This window comes from Arvicola amphibius, chromosome 9 (genome assembly GCF_903992535.2).
Source record: "Arvicola amphibius chromosome 9, mArvAmp1.2, whole genome shotgun sequence".
Classification (NCBI taxonomy): Eukaryota; Metazoa; Chordata; class Mammalia; order Rodentia; family Cricetidae; genus Arvicola; species Arvicola amphibius.
This window is the reverse complement of record NC_052055.2, coordinates 35823826-35838875: the sequence shown is the minus strand read 5'-3', so window position 1 is coordinate 35838875 and position 15050 is coordinate 35823826. Positions and strand designations below refer to the sequence as shown.

The 15050-nt window shown below is 42.0% G+C and overlaps 1 protein-coding gene across 15 annotated transcripts in view; it reads left to right on the top strand.

Moving 5' to 3' along the window:
- The window catches only part of Rbfox2 (RNA binding fox-1 homolog 2), a 255764-nt gene that overhangs the window by 89094 nt on the left and 151620 nt on the right, over positions 1-15050 (top strand). The gene's annotated exons all lie outside the window — the stretch shown is intronic.

The window sequence follows — 15050 nt, the reverse complement described above, 5'->3', positions numbered from 1 at the left end:
GTGTAAACCCTCAGCCTCAGTACGGCTAGTGTGTAAGCCTCAACCTCAGGACAGCCGGTGTGTAATCCCCCAACCTCAGGACAGCCGGTGTGTAAAGCCTCAGCCTCAGTACAGCTGGTATGTAAAACATGTTGTTTTTGGTATTTAAAGATTTGAGTAGATGAGACTGGAAGGTATAAGGTAGGATCCATAAAATCATACCTTAGAGAAATGTGTGAGCTAACTTCATCTTGTCGGTAGGATATTAACATTTTTGTTTCGTTTTCTTTAGTTTTATTTTTCAAGACAGGGTTTCTCTGTAACTTTGGAGCCTGTCCTGGAACTTGCTCTGTAGACCAGGCTGGCCTTGAACTCACAGAGATCCGCCTGCCTCTGCCTCCCGAGTGCTGGGATTAAAGGTGTGCACCCCCACTGCTTGGCTAGGATATTGACATTTTAAAGGATATTTGAAAGGGTAACTTCTGATACTTTCAGAGGCTTTATAGGTTCTTTATAGGGTTGTCCATAAAAGCCATCTATGTTTCTCTTGTCCAAGGGACACATGAAATGGCAGTGCTAAGTGAAAGATTGAGTAGCACCCCATTCGAGAAGGTGACTGAAGTCTCATCAGAGTTGCTAAAGCCAATCTCACCAACTAGAATCAACAATTCTCTCCTTGACTGCCTTCTGCATTAAAGATTTTTTGCTTGGTATTTTTATTTTGCTAGCTTGATGTCAGAGTGCCCTCAGGTAGGAGAGGAAGGACAGGAAGATTTGTTCTTCTCAGGGTTCATCTCTCAGCGGGATCTTTACTGTTCAAATAGAATATGGGCTCTTTTCTTGAAAGATACGGTCACCGACCCCAAATATAAAGAGAATGTAGAAGTCAAGTGTGTTTTTCTTTTTAGTGTAGGTCTGCCCTGGAATTTCTACTGGCAGTGGTACTTATGACATTTGACAATTCTGATTCTTGGAATACATCAGAAAGAACATGCTGGTGCCTAGAAATGAGTCCTTACAGATTCTCACAGTTTGGGCTTAGTGGTTGTAGTATTAGAAATCACTGCAGATTTCTGCATGCAGAAATGGAACTGTAGTGTTACGGGCTGCTTTACACAGAGTGGTTTTTCTCTGTATTGTCTTTTGCTTTTCACCCAGGGTGCTAACATATAAGAGATCACATTCAGTATCCTAATCTAGTCTTAAACAGTAACACACATAGTTCATTATTTATAAAATATTGCATATTTGGGTATTAGAAGGTAGGGTAATGATGTACCTGTAGGGAAATAGACTTCTGAATTTGAAGGCTCTGGAAGAATACTATCCAGTTTTGTGTTCCTGTGGAGACTGCAGATCAATGAGGAGGTAAGCAAAAGGACGTAGTAAGGAATTGTTAAAGCTCATACAGTAGTGTCTCTGCCCCACAATCCTTCATTTCTCTTCCTTTGCCACAGGGAGCTGTTTGTGTAACTGTGTGCTCATTATTTGTGCTACTGCGCTGTAGGCTGGAACAGACCTTTTGCAGTGGGGCAGAGCTGCTGGTTTTACTTGAGACATGTTCTGTTGGTGAAAGGTTTATTTCAGTTTCTTTTCTTGGGCTTTTGTTTTGTACTGCGGCTGGGTCTTTGAATTAGGGATCATAGAAGACAAATACACAAGTATTGAATAACTGCTTTTTGTATTTGATGGATTCAGAATCCAAATAAGTGCTGCTAATTAATGCACCTAACCTCATGAACTCTCACTTGGTGCTTTGAGACTTGGGAGGCATTTATCAGTGTGAAACACTGGTCACTGAACAGTCTCCGCTGGGCAGGAACTGAACTTGTGATCTTTACAGCTCCCCAGTGTGGATTTGTCTTTACAAATCCAGGAGCTGGGATGGAGGTGGGGTGGTGGGGTGAATTTTAATTGTGAGCCTTTATTTGCTTTCCTTATTCTTTTGTGATTCTGTTCTAAACATGTAAGAACTCTTTCTATCCAGGGCTTTCATCAGCATCTAATGTTCTTCTGATTGTTGTGGAATGCTGTCATCAGTGACTTCTTATTTCTTCCTCTCAGACTTCTTTTCCCTCCCTCCCTCCCTCCCTCCCTCCCTTCCTCCCTCCCTCCCTCCCTCCCTCCCTCCCTCCCTCCCTCCCTCCCTCCCTCCCTCCCTCCCTCTCTCCCTCCCTTCCTCCTTCCCTCCCTCCTTCCCTCCCTCTTCATAAAAGTCATGCACTGCACACTAGTGGGTATGTTTTGCCCGGCTCTTTTTGGTATCACAGCGCTGTCTACCACTGAGTAGAGCTTTGACAGCCTCCCCAGTACCTAGTACCCAGTACCTAGCTTCTGGCACTGTGCAGGCTGGCCGGCAGAAGATGCTCCTATCTCAGTCCTAGCCTAAGCTTTCCATGTCCCCCTACCAGAGTGTGCAGTTTCAGCCGCAGGGTCTTAGCATCTAATTCTGGTGGGCAGCCAGCTATAATCTGTCATGCATGTGCTTATAAATGTACCCAGGTATAGTGAAAATGAAGCTGTTTGTTGACTTGTATTATTTTTTTAGATGGAAGGATAATTGCATGTGTCACATCTTGAGTTCTCATATAGAAGGGATTTAGGAATGGTAATCCAGTTAGAAGAGGTCTTGGTTCTCTATGAAAACCTCACTGATGTTCTAAGATTATTGCTTTGGAATTGGCTGTCAGAGGAAACCTTGAAAGTACACCAGGAATCCTAAGGCTGGTGGTCCTGTGTCACTGCTGGGTGTCACAGCTTTATATATCTGCTGTTATTAAGGTGACTAATCTGTTGTGTTAAGTTGGGGCAGTTCTGAAAATGGAAAAAGATGCTGACAGTTATGCTGATACAACCCCAGACCAAACTGGGTGGCATGGGATAAAGGCTCATTTTAGCTGTGATTAAACAGTCATGTTCTTGTAGTGTGATAAGGACTAGGAAGCTACCAAGGGTTAACTAAACATTTGGTTAAAATGGGGAGTAATTTTAAGCTTTTGTTTTGTATTGTATTTTGTTTTATTGTATTTTGTTTTGTATTTTAATTTAACATTTTAAAAATTTATTTATTTATTTATTATATATACAGTGTTCTGCCTGCATGTATGCCTGCAGGTCAGAAGAGGCTACCACCAGATCTCACATTACAGATGGTTGTGAGCCACCATGTGGTTGCTGGGAATTGAACTCAGGACCTCTGGAAGGGCAGTCAGTGCTCTTAACCTCTGAGCCATCTCTCCAGCCCCCTTGTATTTTAATTTAAACAAATTGTGTTTACTCTGGAGTTGTTCAGTAGGAGGTCAAGGTGTCTTATGTGCATATGGATCTACTGCTAGAAATGCTACTAAATTGTTTGATAGTGGGGCTTCACAAAATGTTCAGTGTCTGTTAATTTTTGTTTTATTTTTTTAAGACAGCTTCCCTGTGTGTTCTAAACTCACCTCCAATTTGGGTCTTTCTGCCTTAGCCTGCAAAGTGCTGGGGTCACAGGTATGTCGCCAGACTTGGCAACGTGTGTGCTTTTCCAAAGAGAAGCAAGGCATTAATGGCATTCTTAGTATTTCATGGAAGTCTGTTCTTGTTCTCTCTCAGTCTTTACATTTGTCTTGCCTATATCTAATATGACTGAGCAAGAATTTCTGTCTTTAATGTTTTCATAGCTTTCAATTGTGAACTGTTTACAGGGAAACTGCTAATTTCAATTTAAACAATTTATATAATATCTAGTTCTACTGTAAAAACTTAAGTTTGTGTGGCCAGGTTTACATGTAGCCCAGCTGCTGCGAGAAGGGCTTAGAGGAGGACCACAGAATTGTGAATGGGTTTAGCAAGCAGGATGACTGGAAGCATGTTGGCTAGGAAAAACAGAGCTTGTGTGTGTAATACGTGAACTGGCTAAAAGCACACTGCCAGCAACTGTAGCTGATATGGTTTTACTATCTGTTGCAGCGGTCGGAGGAATTTGGAAATAACCAAAATAGCCCCTTTAGAATAAACCAGTTTTAATAAAAGGAGAAAGTGGGATACACTTACAAAGCCAAGGTTCCAGCGAAGCAGAGAGCCAAGCGGGAGAAAACAGGGACGCCTATCCCAAACCCGGTTCTTTTTAAAGGTACCTTTTGCCCGCTGGAGCAGCCATGTCCCTCAGAGCAGGGATTGGTCAGCCGCCCCAACAACTATCAGGAGCTCTGTCCATTTCTAGAGTTACTAGGTAGACTATTGTTTTGGAGTCACCTCAGTGCAGGCATGGGTAAGGGTAGAAGCAGACGTGCACAGATCAACAAGGTAGCCCATCTAAGACATGCTCAGTTGTATGGGGTATTTGTAAAGTAAGTGTTGGAAGCTAATGTGACAGTGCCCTCTTACACTCGTTTTGGAGCTTTAATTCAGGCACATCTCAGTGTCTACCACTTAAACTGTTGGGGAATGAGGTATTTCAGTCAGGAGTTGAGACAAGAGCACAGACTGCCTTAGGTTCAGATGTTGAAGTTGCTGTAGAAATGGGATTATCAGTAAATTACAAAAACTAATGTCTGTAAAGTGCTCTGTGGCTTTTGTTTACAGCACTCTTTGTCTGTTATTTGATTTGTGGAGCAACTCTCCCAAATTGAGCTTTATTCCTGCTTCATAAAAAGAAAACTGAAGCACTCTTGTCCCAAAGTCCAACCGTCAAGTTTTCTTCTTGTCTTGCTTTAAAGGACTAATGGCCTATAGTTTAATCTCTTTATTTTAAAATTAGAGGAAATTATCGTTATGTTGTTAGGTTCTTGATTTAATTGAAGAAAGACTTTTCTTTCAGTTTTTTTTTTTTTTGTTTTGTTTTATTTTGTTTTTCGACACAGGGTTTCTCTGTAGCTCTTGTAGACCAGGCTGACCTTGAACTCACAGAGATTCGTGTGTCTCTTCCTCCCGAGTGCTGGAATTGAAGGCATGCTCCACCACAGCCCGGCCTTCTTTCTGTTTTTAAAGCTCATTTGATTTAGTTATTCACAGAAATAAGTGAAAATTTCAGAGCTGATATTTAAGTTGTTAGTTATAAGGGAGTCACAGCTCTTTTAATACTGAGAGGGGCTCAAAGTGATTAACTTTATTTCAGACCAATCTAAAAAGTTTTCTTTTAGATTTATATATTTGTTTATTTTTATGAGTGTTTTTTTGCCTGTATATATGGGTGGACACTATGTGTGTACCTTGGTGCCCCTGAGGCCAGAAGAGGGGCTTGGATTCTCTGGAGTTACGGATGGTTTTGAGCTCCTGTATGGGTGCTGGGAACCGAACCTCGATTCTCTGTAAGAGAAACCAGTGCTCTTAACTACTGAGCCATCTCTCCAGCCCTTGAGACCAGTTTTGTGATGAACTTTCCAGAATTTTAGTTATTTTGATTGGGAAGTAAGGACAAAGCAAAGGTACCTCTTGTAACCATTTGACCTTGTGGTGACGAAGTGCTGGCTGCTGTGCTTCCTGTGGTAGGAATGGTGGGTGGGGGATGTGGGGAAGGGCTCAGTTACATAGCTCAGTGCTGGACACAGGTCTGTGTGCGGTGTGCCTTTCAGGTCCTGAGCCAGTGTGTGTACGTGCACGTTCACCTCCCCTGGACTTGGTAATGGATTATAATCTGTGACTCTTGGAGAACACTATTCCAATCATTCTTGTCCTTCAGAATTCAACTTTAGGGGCCGGGAGTGTAAGGACACTTAACATATACGAGGTCCTGGGTGTAAACCCCAGCATAAATACAAACAAAAACATAGAAGGATGCCCGTGTCTTTGAGCATTCACTGTCCTACCTGCGCATCCCAGTTCCTACATCTCCCAGCTCTCTACCTTCCTCCAGCTAGAGGCTAGATTAATTCCTAAATTAAATATTCCTTCTGTTTCTTAAAGCCCATAATATTCTCATTCTCTCTCTCTCTCTCTCTCCTCTCTCTCTCTCTCTCTCTCTCTCTCTCTCTCTCTCTCTCTCACACACACACACACACGCGCGCGCGCGCGCGCGCGCGCGCACACATTGTCCTTACACCCTCTCTAGTGGAGGAAGGGCAGGCATGTGCATTTCAGCCTCAATTCTTGCCCCAGGATCTCATCCCTCAGGTAGTTCACAAACTGCATTCTCTTGGGAAAGAGTTTTTTCTGTTGTTAACATCATGGATCTGCCAACTTGAATTCTGCTGTTTCTTGTTGAACGATTGTTCATATCCTCTGGCTTTCTGCTCATAAAAATAGGAATTATGTTTTATAAGCATACCCTCTTCCATTTAATAAATTTATTATTTGTTAAGCCACTATTTATCATTGCTTTATAGGTTACATGATGCATCATTAGCACTGTAAATATTTTTATAGTCAAATGGTGAAGTATTATGACTATATTTCCTTTCCTTATATACTATTTTCCTCTCAGATGTATAAATGTATAAAGTATATGAATCTATTTAAATGTATGTGTGGCAATTTCTTTTTAAAAGCTCTATTTAAATATAATCTCCATACCATTAAGTTCATCCAGTATAATGTTTTCATTCAACAACTTTTGATAATTTGTGGAGTCATGGCCCATCACCGTATTCCAATTTTAGAGTTCCTCTGTTATCTCTGTATTCACACAGATTCTCTCTGAGTCAGTTGTTGACTAAAAGACAAATGCTGTGATAGACTTTTGATTAAGAAATCTCTCTTCTGGATGTTTCCTATTGATGGACTTATGATGTATATCATCTATCGTGTGTTAGTCTCACCTAGCAAAATGCTTTTGAAGCTCATCCAGATTGTAGTCTATATCACTATATAGTAATGTTTTAATCAACAGTATTTTAGTTTTTGAAGTTTTGAGCCATTAGAATTATGCTGTAGCATGTTCTCTAATGCATGTAGACAAAAACACAGCTTTGGTCTCACTGAGTCTTACTACCCTGATTAGCATGTTCTTCTGAGTACATGGACTGGCCCAACCTTCTCCCTTCTTTCTCACGTAAGGTTCTCTTTATTCTAACCTTACTGTAGGACTGGGTAAGGGAAAGGTGTTGTAGATTCTGTAGGATGGGTTTGAATTTCAGGACCATCACTGGGGTACTTCCCATGTTTAAGTTCAGCCCATCCCCAAGTCTCACTTTAGTTCTACCTCTGCTATGAAGTCTTGCATATACATTTTTTTTTTATTTTTAGGAATAGATTCTTGGTGCTTTTTATCCTCCAAAGGACATACTTTCTGCTTCTGTTGGTACTTTATCACTGCCATTAGGTGATGGTTAAAAGGTTATGACCCATACAGCCTTGTGATAAGAACCTGATATATTTGAACAAAGAGGAACAGGACAGCTTTGGTCAGACTTGCCAGATTTTATCACCTTTGCCTTGCCAGAGCTTTATGAAAAATTAATACTCAAGAAGCAAGATGTCTGATCTGCTGTGAGAGAGCACCTCTTACAAGTTTAATGAGTTTGGTCAAGTGGGTATTAAATGTAAATCTGTCATTTAATGTATCCCACAAAGACTCTTAGAACATCCAGTAAATGTCTTTATTGAATAGTAGAACTTTCTCTGTATGTCTCTTACTATTAGGACAGTGCTCCTGTAGCCAGTGCTTTGATAAGTAAGCTTCCTGGCATCATGGATCATAGACTCCCCTAAAAACTCGGTAATTCTGCTGTTTTGTGATTGCCCCCACCCTCACCCACACATTAGTTCTGGTAGATGTGCTCTAACCTCGGGATAGCAGGCACCAGGTAGGGTGATGTGATGCAGGCACTGACACATGGAGAGCACGACGGGGCCGGAACCTGTAAGAGGCACTCAGACCTCAAGACTCAATGTGCTATGTAGGCCCAGAAATAAGACACAGGGAGCTTACGACAGTGGATGGGATTCTGTGTCTCGTAACTAGTGAATCTGAATTCTAAACTTAAATGTGCTGGGTTTCAAATTTTATGAATTTTTCAACTAGGCCATCTCGTATTTATTACTTTCACTTTGATTAAAGAAACCTTTTTGGGCTGAAGAGATATCTCAGTGGTTGAGAGTATACACTGATTTCCCAGAGTACTGGAATTTGCTTTCCAGCCCTTGTGCCAAATGTTCACAGCTGCCTCTAACTGTTCAGCACCTTCTTCTGGTCTCTACAGGCCCTTGCACCCATTGTGAACGTATATGATTGTGTTACACACACACACACACATACACACACACACACACAAACAAAATAAATCTTTTTTTTTTTTTTTTTTTTTTTTTTTGGTTTTTCGAGACAGGGTTTCTCTGTGGCTTTGGAGCCTGTCCTGGAACTAGCTCTTGTAGACCAGGCTGGTCTCGAACTCACAGAGATCCACCTGCCTCTGCCTCCCGAGTGCTGGGATTAAAGGCGTGCGCCACCACCGCCCGGCCAAAATAAATCTTAAAAGAATTTTGTTTTATATTTGATTTTCTTTAGTCAACATTAATGTTCCTGTCACTGAGGGGTCGTATCTTGCTCTGTGTCTGATGTCCTGCACAGTGTGCCTACTCTCTTCTGCTGGTTCCCCTTTGAACTCAGTGAGACCCCAAGGAGTCTGAATGCAGGAGGACAGAATTTGAATCTTGCTGGCACACAAGGAAATAAAGATTTCCAGTTTTGTGGGATCTTGATGAAAGGCTGTAAGAAGTGGCATAAGCTGGCTTCTGTTTTGGTGAGAGGTGAGATGCACTGCCCTTCAGACTAAAAGGTTTAACTTTTTAAAATAATTTCTCTTCGGATGATTGCATATGGTGGAAATAAGGAGACAATCAAGTATGCTTTGGTGAATCCTACAATTTATTGCCATGCAAAGGGTTTCTTCTGAGGCTTGCAGGAGGAGGTAGAATGATACGAATAAAATGCTCAGAGTCCACTCAGTCGAACAGAGATGTTGACCACATACTGAGAGGACTGGATGGCAGCAGGCCTCCGTGGAAAGGATGCTTAGAGTTCTTGGGAGATGCCAACTTGCTTGCCACCACATTGGAGATCTGGGCAATACAGGAGTCCTGGATGCTAGACAGTTGTATTGTGTAGCCAGGCAAAAAAGCTTCAGAGCTCCAAGGTAACATGGTATTTCTTGTGACAGTTCGTGGAGGACAAAAAGAGAGTCTAGCCCTGCCATGCCTACATGCTCAGTGAGCAAACTTCTGAGTTTGGCATGTGTTGAAATCTAATAGCCGAGGCTAGTAACTCACATGTGGGTATTGTCCAAAAGTTTTGAGATAACATTCCTAAGGAGTGGGATCTGATGTCATACTCTAGAGAGAGAGGGATACTATGTAGCATACTATGTAGCAAACCGTAAATGCCTGAAGTCATTTCATAGCTCACAGTTGAATTACCTGGACAGTTTGTACATTTAGGTAAGTGGTGGCTGGTTCTGGTAGAAACAAAGGGAAGCTGGAGCCTGCCCTCTTGGTTTCTTTCGCTTGAGGGGGTGGGGTCCTGCAGTTGACTGGAGCAGTTTGAAAACTACTGGAGAATGATTTAGGACTTTAGTGTTAGATCTAGTTTGGGCCTGATGTTTCAACTCTCTGAGAGGTTGTGTTCCTTATTTGACAGAAGGAATAATGAAAGTATTAACTGAAAGCTATGAACACCTTTCATAGTGTTTCTGATAACAAGATGGGTCAGGTGTGCCTAGTGTGCAGGGCTTGAGCTGAGTTTCTGGGTGAGTGACCGCAGAGGCAGAGACCTCATACAGATGGTGCATGAAAGTGAGCATCCCTAAATCACAGTCTCAGTAGTTTAGAATGGGGTAGGCCTGCTTTTGTCAAGTATTGATTTAGATATGTGGACTCTGGTCCGTCCACTCTGTTAGTTGGAAATTCAGTGTGTGTAGCCTTTGCTCTGCTAATATGGTGGGCCCAGAAATTTTTAATAAAATTAAAAAATTTTAAAACCTGCTTTTGACTTTTGTTTTAATCCACAAACAAAACAAAAGGGCTAGAGAGCTAGCTAATTCAACTGATAAAATTACTTGGTGCACAAGCAGTCTCACAGCTGTGTAAGAAGCTGGACATGGTGGCACACTTTAAGTTTCACCACAAGGGAGACAGAGACAGGTAGATCCCATGGGCTTTGCCGGGCAACCAGCCTAACCTAATCTTCAAACCCTAGGTCCCAGGGACAGATTGTCTCAAAAACAAGGTAGGTGGACCTTGGACTTCTAAAAATAGATGCACAAGAACACCTGGGAAAGGGGAGGTGAGAGAGGAGACTGTATATCTTACACGTAGGCTGTAGTATGTGGGTTAAACAACAAATAATGAGCTGATTTTGGCCCACAGATCATACTTAAGTGGTCCCTAATTTAGGTATTTCTATAGTCTGTGTAGCTTTTGGCCCCATGAAAAACAATTTTAAAAAGAGATTGTTATTAGTGAAAGGTTGGTATTAGGAAAAGCTTGTTGTGGTACTAGAAAAGGTAGGATCTCACCCCTGTGAATTGTTACATGTTCATTAGTTTTTCTTATTGTCCCATTTATAGAGGTGGTTAAAATGTGGTTGTCTTCAATGGCTGAATGAAAGAAGTCTTTAGGCACTAGGGAGGCAGAGGCAGGCCTCTGTGAAAGAGAAAGAATCTCTGGTTCTAGGCCAGTCAGGGCTATATAGCAAGACCCTAACTAACAAAAAGGAGAAATGTTATAAATAACAAAAGACCTCGAGTCTTGGGTTAGTTGCAGATTCTTGTGGCTCATATTTGTCATTTTACCTTTGGTTCCATTTGTTTTCTCAAGTGAAGTATTGAAGAAGGTGGACATGAAGACACTTGTTAGCTGGAACAGGGCTGGTAAAGTTCTCGCCAACATAGATGCCCAAGATACCAGCAACATTTCACGCTGTACTGGGTACTTTACAAGAACAGGTTTTTGTTGTTGTTTTCCTGTGCCACTTCTGAAATGACAGGCAAGTTTGGCTTATAGCCACAAAATCATTCTGGCAAATGCCAGTCACTTATTCTTCAACCTTGAACCAGTAGACATGCTTGGAGAAGAGATGGAACCCTACATATAGGAGAAAAGGGCCTTGGAAAGCTTCCTGAAGAAAGTCCGTCACTGCCTACTGTAGGCTGAGGAAAAATTTCTTAACTGGAAACTTTTTTACAATCTGAGTCATACTATGTGGACTCCTCAATCTCCTGGTAGGAGAAGAAAGGAACAAAGGAGAAATGGCAGTGTCGGGTTTTGTCAGCAGAGGGCACCCAGAGCAAAGCGAGTACCCGTTGATCATGGATAGGCACCAAACAATTTGTCCTGGGCTCACAGTATCTGTTACATTTGTTTGATTTCTATTAACATTCTCAGATGTTTTTTACCCACATCAGTGTTTAGCCTTGTTTGTTGCCCATTTTCACTAGAATCTCAGCTCCTAGAGAGTGTCCTGACGTGAGCTATCCCACACTATAGATCTGGCTCTTAGATGATTGTGTGGTGTTAGACACTGTTTATCTCATATCCTGCAATGAAGTAGCCCTGGAATAACATTGATCTAAAAAGGCCCTTAAGGGCTGTGTGGTGTTTTGTCAGGTGACTTCATTCTTGTTACAGTGGTCTTCAGTGGGTGGCTCCTAGACCAGCAGCATCAGACCACTTGAACTCATGTAAATTTATGGCCTTCCTACCTCAGAGGCTTATTGAACCAGAGAATTCTGGCTCACACTAACAGCAGAGAGAGCCACTGTAAAGAGGAAGGGGTAGCAGAGCACAGACTGGTCCTTAATGAAGGGTGCCAGGAATTTTCACCTTCACTTTCTAGGCAAGGATTCCAAACCTAGAAACATCTACTCACTTGTCAGTTGCCTAGGATAAGTAATGGGTGAAGCTCTGAGCCCGGTCTTTCTGATTCACAGCCATGTGCTAGTTGCTAAGAGAATGCTGAGTCATTGAATTAATGTTTTAAGCCCTTTAAAAGCCGTACACACCCATCAAACAGAATGTAAAATACACAGTAGATCAAAAGAATAAACTAAAAATTCCCTGGTGTGTTGAACCTTTTATTCATTGTTCTAGTCTTGTTTGTATGTAGCTGCTCTGTGTGTATGCACGCTCTTAAGTTTTTTCCAGAATGTCAGTTGTATTGTGATAGACTTGCAGCTCAAACCTACTCTACTGAGAATTTCTTCTCACATTATTGACTACTACAGATTTTTTTTTTTTGCTATTGCCTAGTATCCCGCTGTGAGAGAATCAAGTTTCACTATAATTCTAAGTTTGTCCTGTTTCCATGATACACTTTTAGGAAGACTAGGATTATTAGTGTTGTGCTGGGCACTTTTTATAGCTAAAAAGTGTTATAATTAAGATGAGAAATACAGATGATGGTGGAGGAAGCAATGTGAAGTTGGAGAAGCCATACTTAGTATGTTTGAGATTAAAAGTGAGTTGAAAAATAGGAAGAGCCTGCCAGTAATACCCTGCATTCACCTGATTGAGGTAGACTGTGTCATCTGGGAAGTGGTTATGACCTGTTTGGAGCTAGTAAACTGCTTTTATCACTGACTTTTTGACATGGAGGCCAACCTGCTGGTTAGGTGACATGAGAAATACTGGGTGTACAGCTTCTGTAATTGGTTTTATTATCGAGTACTTTCGGGTGGTAGACACCATATTAATAATTCACTTAGATTTTGTTGCTTGTTTACCTTTTGTTAAGCCACATTTATTAACTATTAGGTGGTGCTTCCATTTTACAGAAGTGGGAGCTGAATGCAGATATTAAAGGAACTCACTGCTTTGATCACAACCCTGAAGTATTGATGCTCCCAAACCTGTGCTTTCTCCCTGTTCCCATGATGTGCCATGTCATTGTAAATCTTACACTCTCTCATGGCAGTGCCTGTCTCTCTGTGTGGCTTCACTTTTTCTGATGCACAAAGGAACAATTAGATGTGTGTGGAAAGACTAAGCATGGGCTGACTATAAGATCCAAATCAAGATGACACGAGCCCAATTGTTGTTTTGGGGAAGGTGGAAGCCTGGCATGGGTACTACTACAGAGGAGCAGGAGCTGGTAGGCTCTGCAAACAGAGATGGCTGGCTGGAAAAACCAAATCTCCCTCAGTAGTTTTTTTTTTTTCCTGAAGAAAGTTGTCATTTCTTAGTATGTTTTAAAAACACCTGCCCTGAGCTATGACCTGCATGTTATACAGTTGAATCATTTAGCATATATAATTCCACTGACTTTGTATGCTCACAGAATTGCTCAGCCACCCCAGCATCAGATTTAGAACAATTCCATCACTTCATACAAAGCCGCTTCCCACTTAGTCATCACTTCCTGATTCCTGTATTCCACCCATGCCCCACGTTGTGGGCAGCGACTAGTTCTTTTTCTCGACAGACTTTTCCTTTGCATGTAGTTAGGCCTGTGGCCCTTGGAGTCTGGCTTCCTTTCATTGCGTATTTACATATCTGTCCATGCTGGGTGGGAGTTTGTGTTGGTGCTCCTTTTTTCTTTTGTTGTTGTTGCTAAGTCTCGTTCCTTTGCATGGTTATCATGTAAAACTTAGTTTTTCTGGAAAACGTATTTTTTTCTTTCATGCTAGAGAGAAAAGGGTAAAGGAAACAGAACAAGAAATAAATCTTGGGGAATAGGGAACTGCTATGTAAAACAGACAAACCGGGCGTGCTTGAGTATCTACAACTGACAGCATAGGAAGTAGGATAGCTTGGTACCCGCTTCTTCGAGGGTCATTGTGGTAGAGCAACAGTGCTTCTGACCTGAACGCGTGTGGCTTTCAGGAACCTATTGTATAAATCTTGTGTGTTGGCCAGCACATCACCTGTACCTCGTGTGGAACTGGAGAGGCCTTAGCTGATCTAATCTGGATACATTTCCATGGTTCCTGAAGCTCTGGGTCCCTTGAGAACCCTTTCTAAAGAGCTGCCAGTTTGCTGAGTGCAGGCAGTTGCGGGATTGCTTTTTGACCATATGGTTAGTCCAGAGCAGATAGCTCCTTTCTTTCATTTAGGTCTTAATCCATCAGTCATCATTTCTGTGTATGGGGTATGACAGCCCTGTGTGTCCTTCTTAGCAAGGTGTTTGGGAGGGTTCCTTTAGCAAGCCAATAGAGTGTCTTTCCAGGGTGACTTTACACATCTGTCTCATTGTTTCCTGCTACTTGCTTTTCCCAGAGATGTGTCTTGATGTGAACTGTCAGTCTGGGAGAATGAGCTGTAATTACTTGTCTTGATGCCCCGTCTCTTCACTGCCATTTCTTCCAACATTAAAACAGCCCAGGCTAGGGAACAGAAGCTGGGCTTTCAGGTCCTAAGTCACTGAAGGTCAGAGCTGGGTTTAGTCATGTCATCTTGGTTTGGCAGTTGGGAAAACTAAGTCATAGAGTAGTTCTTGAAGTTAACCCCAGGCCATAATCTGGTATGCCCATACTCTAGCTAGTAACGAGCTGGGCCTGTGATACAGGTCCCTTATTATCAGTGTGGACTTGTACTGTCGTGACTGAGATTTGGCCTGGCCAACACTCCAACACGGCCAGCTTTGAGCTGTGGGTGGGTGTGAGTTTAACAGGTTGGGGTGATGATGATGAAAATCTCAAGAAAAGACAATCTCAACAGCACTGGGTTGTAAGCTCAGGGGCCAGAGTCACAGAATCCTCTCCCATGTAGTATGTTTGTCTGTTACTATATGATTATAATATCTTGAGAGCTTATTTCTATTTGATAACAGCATGCTGTTACCCTATCCGAACAATCTTACAGCGTCTCCCTAAAAACGTTTGGTTGTGGTTGTCAGCTCCATACCTGGTAAAATGTGAAGTGTGCAGACTAGAGTCCTTCCTCTTCTTGTTCACATTCCCTGCTCTTGTTCTGTCGTTCTTCATGCGCAAATCTGCAAAGGGTTTGCTTTTAACCTCTCTACTTTATCTCTACAGATCTGTTCGCTATGGTAGCCCATTACAGTGGGGCACTTAAGCAGAGAGCCTGCTCTGTATTGAGACCCTCCTCACTATCTGACTTCATGACTTCCTTTCAGCCATGAGCCTCTGGCAGAGATGTGTATTGCATTTTGTTTCTTCAGTGGTCTGGCAGCCTCATCTTGTTTATATCTCATCCATGGATGG